Genomic DNA, 8703 nt, shown 5'->3' with positions numbered 1-8703 from the left:
GTCATTATGGCATAATTCCCATTTTTGATCCACACTGGATTTCCATTGCAAACTCTGCATTTAGACAACTGTAGACATCCGGACAATCACAGGATTGGAAATAAAATTTCCCTATTTTAATATGGAAATGGAAAACAATCATCTGATACCCCTGCCTCTTCCCAAACCTATCCAGTAGTAACACAGATGACATGTGGTCTTTGCTGTTTTCTTCAATGGCATTTACAGGAACAAACTCTTATAGTATTTCACTAACAAATCCTGACTATTCCATTCCTTTGAAAAGTGCTTTGAGATCTGTGGATGAAAAGTGCTCTGTGGGGCCATCCAGTATTCACTGAAGTAAGTGGAAAAACTCTGACTGACTTCAACAGGCTTTGGATCAGTCTCTATAAAAGGAAAATATTCTGTTAGCTGTAGACATACCACTTTCCTGTCCCAAGCCTACCAGATGACGACCTGAGGAGGACGTCTACCACCCGTCTAATCTGACATGTGGAATTGGTAAGCGTTTCTAAAAAGACGATGTTCCAGGGATGCCTTCTTTCTGGAGCAATTTCCCCTCTTTTTCCCCCCTTGTGCAGGACCCACAAGAATGCCTCTCTCTTTGTTTAAATTCTCTAGCGTGTTCTCAAGAACACAGGTACAAACACTGTGATGGGGCAAGACCAGATGGCTACAGTAAAGTAGTAAGGAACAGGTATGTTAGCCCCAGGCTAAACAAATCCCTGTTACCATGGTAACCAAATGACAGTTGCTCCAGGTTAATCAAGACACCTGGGGCCAATTAAGATCCTTCTAGAAGGCAGTGGAGGTAGCGACATTGATTGGGACACCTGAAGCCAATCAAGGGCTGGCTGGAACTAGTTAAAAGCCTCCCAGTTAGTCAGTGAGGTGTGGGTGTCAGGAGCTATAGGAGGGAGCTGTGCTGTTGGAGGAATGAAGCAGCACAAATCCATATCAGGTGTAAGGAAGGAGGCCCTGAGGTAATGGTGAAGGAGATATTGAGTTGGGGGGCTGCTGTGGGGAAGTGGCCCAGGGAATTGTACATGTCCTATTTCCAAAAAGTCAGCTACCATAGCTGCTAATTTTAGGGTCCCTGGGCTGGAGCCCGGAGTAGAGGGTGGGCCTGGGCTCCTCCCCTCCCTGATTAATCACTGAGACTGGGAGACAACAGAGATTGTGTGAGGGAGGATTGCTTCTCCTCGCCTCCATTGTTGGCTTATGATGAAAATGGCTGAGTAAGCTGTGACCCTGGCCTCTAGAGAGAGAAGGGCTATGTGGAGGGTCACAGGGAGCCACTGAGGCTAATAAAAATCTGTCAGGAAATGCAGGACCCATGCAGTCAAGAACAGAACTTTGTCACAACACATACACAGCATTTTAAATCTGATTTTGTTCTGGCCTCTGTCTTGTTCCTGGGCAAGCAGACATGCTGTAAGCATGGGCTCATGCTCAAGTGCAGTATGTGACAAGAAATCCCCGGTTTAAACCAGAGCAAAAGAATCCATTGTTCTTGTGAGCAGTACCTCTTGAATGGTCATTGCTTTAATAACAGCCCTGAACTTTTTGCTTGGTTGCTATTTTTATTTTTTCATGCATTTTGCAAACTTAACAAGGTGTTTGGCTGATCCTTGCCATTCACAGGGAGTGATAAGCCTGTGCGAGAATAGAACACGTTCCACTTGGTTAGATTGGCAGGTTTCACTTGGTTAGATTGGCCAATTTCCTGTTAATGGGTTGGTTCTCTTCCCCTCACAGAGATGGCATGTTCATACCTCTGAGGCTTGCTCCCGCAGGGTGCTGGGCAGGGATGATGACAGAAAACCCATCTCATACACATTTAGGGCATAATGCAAGACTCCCTCTTTGATATAGCTTCCTCACCATAACTGTAATCTTAATTTTAAGAAATACCCCCAAGCATGGCTTCCTGCAACCCAGAAGGGCGAGTGCAGAAGACTGTTCTATTCAGGGTCTTATACTCTCCAGATAATACAGTAATGGATAGTCCACAGGGGAACTAATTTACCTGGGAAGCTCTTAGAGGGTACTACTGAGATGGGAATTATTGCAAACTCAACAGAGCCCGATCCTGAAAAGTCCTGAGCGATGGTAAACCATCTCAATCCACACTCACTTCACTTGCAGTACCTCTCGAACCCAGCAAACCTTCATAGCCTTGCCCAACCCTGGCTGAGAGTGCTAAGTCTCAGGGTTCCACTTCATGCTATCGTCTCCTCCTTTTGTCCATCCCTGTGTTTGCTGGATGCTGGCAGTATGCTTAGCACCACATGGAACGTGGAGGGGGAGTGCCCCTTATTTCAAGGGGCACTGCACTCTAAGCACCACCCCCTTTGTTGGCCTTCCTAACTGAGCAGATTTTGACCTTCCAGATCTCTCCAGCATGGAGTTGTATTGCCTGACGGAAGTACAGCACCGATCACATAGCACGGGGGTTACAGTTGTCTAAGCAACTTCTTCTGAATGGAATTGTTTGCAGAAGTTAAAAAAAAATCCACTCTCCAGCTTTTGAAATCTCTGTTCTGGCTTTTGGCACCATCTCTGTGTCTATCTCTGATCTGCAGTGTAGCGAACATTTCACTCTGCTGCTTTTGTTCTCTTTAAAGCCCGTGGCCACTTCATGGTAGGAACGCTTCGTGTCTGCATGAAGTTCACTGTATTCACTCTTCTCCTGAGCTCATATCTCCTTTGGCTGAATGGGGTACTGAAATTATTGGCAAATATTGGGCATCTTTAATTATCATTAGCAAATTGCTGAGAACAGAGCAGACAATTGAGGCTCTGGTCTTCCGAGCCCTTAAAACTGATTAGAAAAGGCTGTTTGTGTGAGTTGCATAAATTTGTTTGTTTTCAAGCTTTGAAACTGTAAGGAAAATATCCCATCCAGGCTTGGTTGTTGCCATAGCATCATGCAGGCCCCGGGATATATGATTGATGAACAGTTGTTCTGGGTCCTACAGGGAGCTAAAAACTGAAACTCACCATCTGTAAGGAAAAGCCACACGAACAAGATGAAAACAAGCATCCAATATCCCGGCATTTCCCATGATCTATCCAGCAGTAATACAGTTACCATATGATCTTAGTGTTAGTTGTCTTCAGTGGTGTGTGCTCTTCCAATTTCACTAATACTATTCATGTCATATATTGAGGAATATCCAGCAATAGGGGAAACGGTTCAGCTCACAGCAACCAACACAAGCCTTCACCCGTGACTTGTTTCCAAACATAAGTTGATGTACACAAACTAAATTAATTATATGGACATCTCTCAGGAATGCTGTAGTGGATAGGACAAGTGATCCAAGTAGACAAGTGTCCTGTCTCTAACAGAGACTCATAGCAAATACTTCAGAAGAAAGAACAAGAAATTCCCAGTTATGGAATAACTGGACAATAGAGGAAGTTTCTTTCTAACCTCAGGCAACTGGGACTTAGCTGGTGCCTGGACCTATAAGGGTTTATACCCCTTGAAAATATTGATCCTTATTCTGTCTAATATAACTTTGAGTTTTCTTATTACTCATAAATGTGTAACCTTTTTTTTTGAATCCTGCCAAACTTTTGGCCTCAATATCTTGTGGCTGTGACTTCCACAGGCTAATTTCCAAGAATCCATCTCTCACCCTCTCAATGAGTGTGTGACTGTAGACAGAGAATGCTGCGAGATGACTAGTGAAAGACTGGAAAGCAGGACTCCTGGGTTTTGTTGCATCTGTGTCACTGACTCACTTTGTGGCCTAAGCAAAGTTATTTAAAGTCTCTCTGCCTCAGATGAAACATTTGTAAAATGGTTATCTGATGCTTTATGCCTCACAGGTGTTATTGCAAGTAGAGATGTGGGGAACACATTCCTTGCACTTTGCAGGGAGTCATGTGACCATTTCCTGTGGTTTCAATGGGGTTCTCACACTGAATTTTTCAATTATGTTTTGGATTCAAATGAATGCAAAATCTCAAAGTGGAACTCAGCCAAACATGTCCAATCTCTCCTTGTTTTGCATCACAGTCAGGTGAAAGCTTGAATATTGCAGGGCTGGTATTTTGATGTAAAGCTATAAACTCACCTCAAGTTTGCTTGAAAATTTGGTGACCCTTAGCAAATCTTTAGACAAACTTGGCCTGAATTTCAAGCTTGTCATGAAGCTCAGTAAGTGTTTGTGTGGTTTCTGATTGTGTCACTGTGAAAATGTCACACAGCTGTCATTGGTGCTCAAATGTAGTGGTGATGAGTGCCATGTAAGTACCTATTATACCATAGGCTGTAAGGCTTAATGAATGGCTAGGCAGGGCTCCCAAACCCTCAGGTAAAGTGTCCGATATTTATACCAGTATTATATTGTATTGAGATGACTAGTGTGTATATAGGTGTGTAGCAGAGTGCAGGGAGGGAACAGGTGAGCCTGCACCCTGATCACTCAGAAGCCGGTTAGTTCCTCAGAGGAAGCTGACTGGGATAATTGGATAATCAGGCTGGTAGGACCGTAGTGGTGTTTGTGGAAGGAACCCAAAATAAATGGCACTGTGAATGCACAACTAGTGGAGTTTGCGCAGTTCCTGTGAAGCAAGAAGACAGGCATGGAGGTGTACCCTGTTCCAGGGGACCACTACCTTCTTTTGGATGGGAATAAACTCATCTGTGTATTATAGGGTCGATTTTGCTAAATGTTAATGGTGGTAATTTCCCATTCCTTCAAGTGGTAGGGGCCTGTATTTTTGGAATACAAGGTCCTAGATACTATCTTCTCTATCACTATGAAGTTCCACATGGTTATGGAGTTGTTGTTATTATCATCCATATTATTAGGGATAGCACCTGTGAGACTTTCCTTTTACAGCCCTATATTTGGGCCTGGCAGAATTTGATTTGTATTTTTCATATTCTTGACAGATAATATCAATGTTTATTTTTAAGCATTCCCAGTTCTGGGAAATTATGGGGGGTTGAGGTGTAAAACAATAATTATTTAATGACAGTAGACACTGAGATTCAAAAAGTTAAAGTTTTATTACCCTCAAACCATACATTGTCCACATCAGATATCAAATACATGAGAAGTAAATATCCTTAAATCAAACTCTAATAATTTCTCAAACAGAGTTATTCTTACTTAGCCTATCTGTAAATTTCTATTATTATACATGGAAATATTTTTTCATCAGTTTATGTGCACATGGTGAAATGGACATTTACTGATAAAAATCAAATCCTTCCTTACCTACCTCTATTGTAATTTGGTCATGTTGAAATTTCATGTGACCAGATGTGTTTATGCTATTTTGGCTCCAGGGTAGAATTACCATGAAATCTAGCTGATCTCTACTATCCATGGGCTGAAACAATATAAAAACCATGACTCTCCTGAAATGTCATGTCATCCGTTGGTTGGGGACAATGGGATTAGCAGCAATATCTGAGAAGGCAGATTGGAGAGGAATCTAAAGTATAAGGAAATAAACCTGTGAGTGGCCCTAGGCCCATATTTTAGCTAATTTGTGGGTTTTCAATCACAATTACAGGAAGATCATAACTTCATACAGTTTTGCTGTGAAAATAGTTGAAACTGTTTTAAATACTTCAATTTTAGGGTTTGTTCAGTGGAACCAAAAACTCAGATCAAGATTCAGGAGCAGGGGGAATATACAGGCAGAACAGGAAATGAATAACCATGTTCTCTCTATCGATCTAGCTCTGTAGACAGCCCCATCATTGCAGCGCAGGTTTGCATGCACCCTAGTGGCGCAGAACAGCTGAATTCTGCACTGCTCCACTTATCACGCTGCCCTTGAGTCCTTCCCCTTTGTGTTCCCCTAATCAGTTTTTTCCGCTTTCATTTTTTTTTTTTAAAGAGACTGCAATTCCCTTTTAATTGCTTGCTTGTCCTGGTTTCCCCTCATCCCTCTTCAAGGTTTCACGGGGCTGAGGGGATTTTTTATCTCTCGTCTCTAATTTTCACTGGTACCAACTGTGAAGAATGACATTTTCTGCTTGGATGCAAACCAATCACTTGCCCAGATCCCACTGAAAGAGCTTAATTTGCTCAACTAGTCAGTATTCCGTCTCCGTTAAAGCCTCCCAGACTCGAACTTGGACATGGTCTTTTGACTCACGTTTCCCCTTCACCCCTGTTCCCAAGCCCCTCTCAGACGTCCCAAAGCATTCTCTCCGCCACCTCTTTTTCCATTACCATGCACTCTCGTTACCCGCAGCTGGGGGGGAAGTGAGACAAAACAAAATAAAACCCCTCTCACCTAAATAAATAAATAAATGCATGGAGAGAACAGGCTGCTAGTTCATTTGCTGCAGCCTTTCCCTGAAGGCATGAGGTAATGCCAAGCTATTCAGCGGGTGATGCAACTGGCTGATGGACATTCAGAGAATCCTGGCTGTGGCAGAGTTTACCCAAGCTAGATCTGGCAGTGAAGGCCGATCGCTCACATAAGAGGCTATTTAAAGCCACAATGAGGTGCATTTTTGATGTTTCCATTCAGGCGGGTATTTAATTGCTCATTGACAAACCACCTAGACAATTTGTGTGTGTGTGTGTGTGTGTGAGAGAGAGAGAGAATGTTCCCTAGATATACCATTTCTGTTCACTTGTCTTGCTCCTTCCATGCAGCACCTTGCTGCCCCAGACAACATCAGTAGAAATGGATCTCTCCTCTCTCTCCTCTCACCATCCGTGCTCAGAAAAAGGGGCTCCAACGGAGATTGTGAGGTGTGAATTCCAATGAGTTCCCTCTGAGCTTCTCACCTGTGACAGGTCAGAGAGAGGTTGCCCTATGTTTTCCCGCCTCCAAATCAGCTAACTTCATGCAGCATGTTTTCCTCTTTCCGCAGGTACTCACCCCAGTGGTTGTATTTAGAAGACACATCATAGATATTGTGTGCAGAAACTCTGATCAGAACCAGGCTCGGCATGGTATGCCACTGTGTGGATGGTCCGTGTCACGTCGCTATCTGGCTTAAACAGGAAATATATACGCAAAGATTAGAAACTGAGGCAGAGAGAGGCGAAGTGTCTTGCCCCAGAGGAAGTTTCTGGCAGAGCTGGGAATAGTATCTGCACCTCATGACCCACAGTCCTGCACCTTAATCCTCCAGAAAGCGAAGTGCTTAAAAATTCCACCCCTACCCCGATCCACATTTATTCCTCTCTTCTCTCTCTCTCTCTTCTCTGTTCTTCTCTCACTTCACCACAGGAGGAGGGGAGGGAGATTAAGAGAGAAGACCCCAACACAAGCACTCACCTGCTTAAGTTTCATTGAAGTCATGTCTTGACCACATACTGAAGTGTTTTGGTGAATTGAGAGCCTTAGTGGTCTGCTGAATGGAAGGGCTCTGGGCCAGTCAGTGAAACATAGAGGTGGCCCACACACAGCTTTCTTTAATTAGAATGGTTCTAGAATCAAGGACTCCCATGATCATCTAGCCTGACCTCCCCCTGCATAACATAGGCCACAGAACAGCCCCAGAATAATTCCTGTGTGAACTGGAACCTCTCATCTAGAAAAAATATCCAGTCTGATTTACAAATGGCCAGTGATGGAGAACCCATCAAAAGTCTTTGAACCTGAGCAACATCCCTTCAGAGCTGTCTGGTAACCATGGTCAGTAGCAGGGAGCTAGTATTTTCAATGGCCAGATCTCCAAAGAATTAGTATCTGGGCTCAATCCCTAGCACATCCATTTGCTTCCTGGTGTGACCTGGGACAAATCACTTTCTGCACCTCAGTTTTCCCAGCTGTAAAATGGCAACAATAATGCTTGTCTTCCCTTGAGGAGTGCTCTGAAACCTGCTGATGCAAAGCTCTGTGCAAAGAGTACAGGTTATTATTGCTTCCAGCAGCAGAGTGATTATGCCCAGAGGTGACTGCTGCTGCTTATTGTCAGTATAGATTGAGTCCTGGAAAGAAATTAAATGAACTCCCAGACGCTGATGTGAAATCCACAGTATTCCCACTCCCTGCAACTCCCTCCCCTCGCTGCACAGCTTCCGATTCTCTTTGCTTAAGTGTTAATTAACAAATGAGCCAATCCACAACCACTTAAATGACCCGCTACTGGCACACTTGTCCCGCTCCCTATAACAGTAAACTACAAATCTAGATAATTTTTTTTTTACAAGGCAGTGGATTGCTTGTGGTGACTCCGTCGACACTGCACAATACAGAACCAGCCCTCCATGTCCGGCTGCTGAATTAATGTGTATAGGAAGTGACAAAGAGTCCTGTGGCACCTTACAGATTAATAGAAGTATTGGAGCATAAGCTTTCGTGGGTGAATACCCACTTCGTCAGACGCAAGTGGATATTCACCCACGAAAGCTTATGCTCCAATACGTCTGTTTGTCTATAAGGTGCCACAGGACTCTTCATCGCTTTTTACAGATCCAGACTAACACTACCCCTCTGATACTTGTGTATAGGAAGTGACTGCAGTAACATGCTGGTGGTGCATTATTCTTCCATACCATTTTGTGGTGTGACAGGAGTCCAGGACAAGACCAGAGCATTGGTGAGGGAGCGAGCCAATGTACACGATTTGTTTAATCCTCTCTCACAATCCTCTGATGGGAAGTGGGGGTGGGAGACAATGACCTAGTGCCAGGGTTTAGTTTGTCCACAAGTTCAGCTTGAATAGAGAGGAGAAGAAGGAAGAAAAAAAATGGGAAAAAA

General features: G+C 43.7%; 1 long non-coding RNA gene across 1 annotated transcript; it reads left to right on the top strand.

Annotated features, from left to right (window-relative positions):
- Positions 1-375: 375 nt before the first annotated feature.
- On the top strand, positions 376-6691 carry LOC120372287. The gene is made up of 3 exons (XR_005584836.1): positions 376-504; positions 625-700; positions 6645-6691. It is a non-coding gene; the product is annotated as an uncharacterized LOC120372287 (long non-coding RNA).
- The last annotated feature ends 2012 nt before the right edge of the window (positions 6692-8703 follow it).

The sequence above is a fragment of the Mauremys reevesii genome, linkage group 9 (assembly GCF_016161935.1).
Source record: "Mauremys reevesii isolate NIE-2019 linkage group 9, ASM1616193v1, whole genome shotgun sequence".
In the NCBI taxonomy this organism is placed as follows: domain Eukaryota; kingdom Metazoa; phylum Chordata; order Testudines; family Geoemydidae; genus Mauremys; species Mauremys reevesii.
The sequence above is the reverse complement of the archived record's forward strand: the minus strand, read 5'-3'. Positions and strand labels throughout refer to the sequence as shown.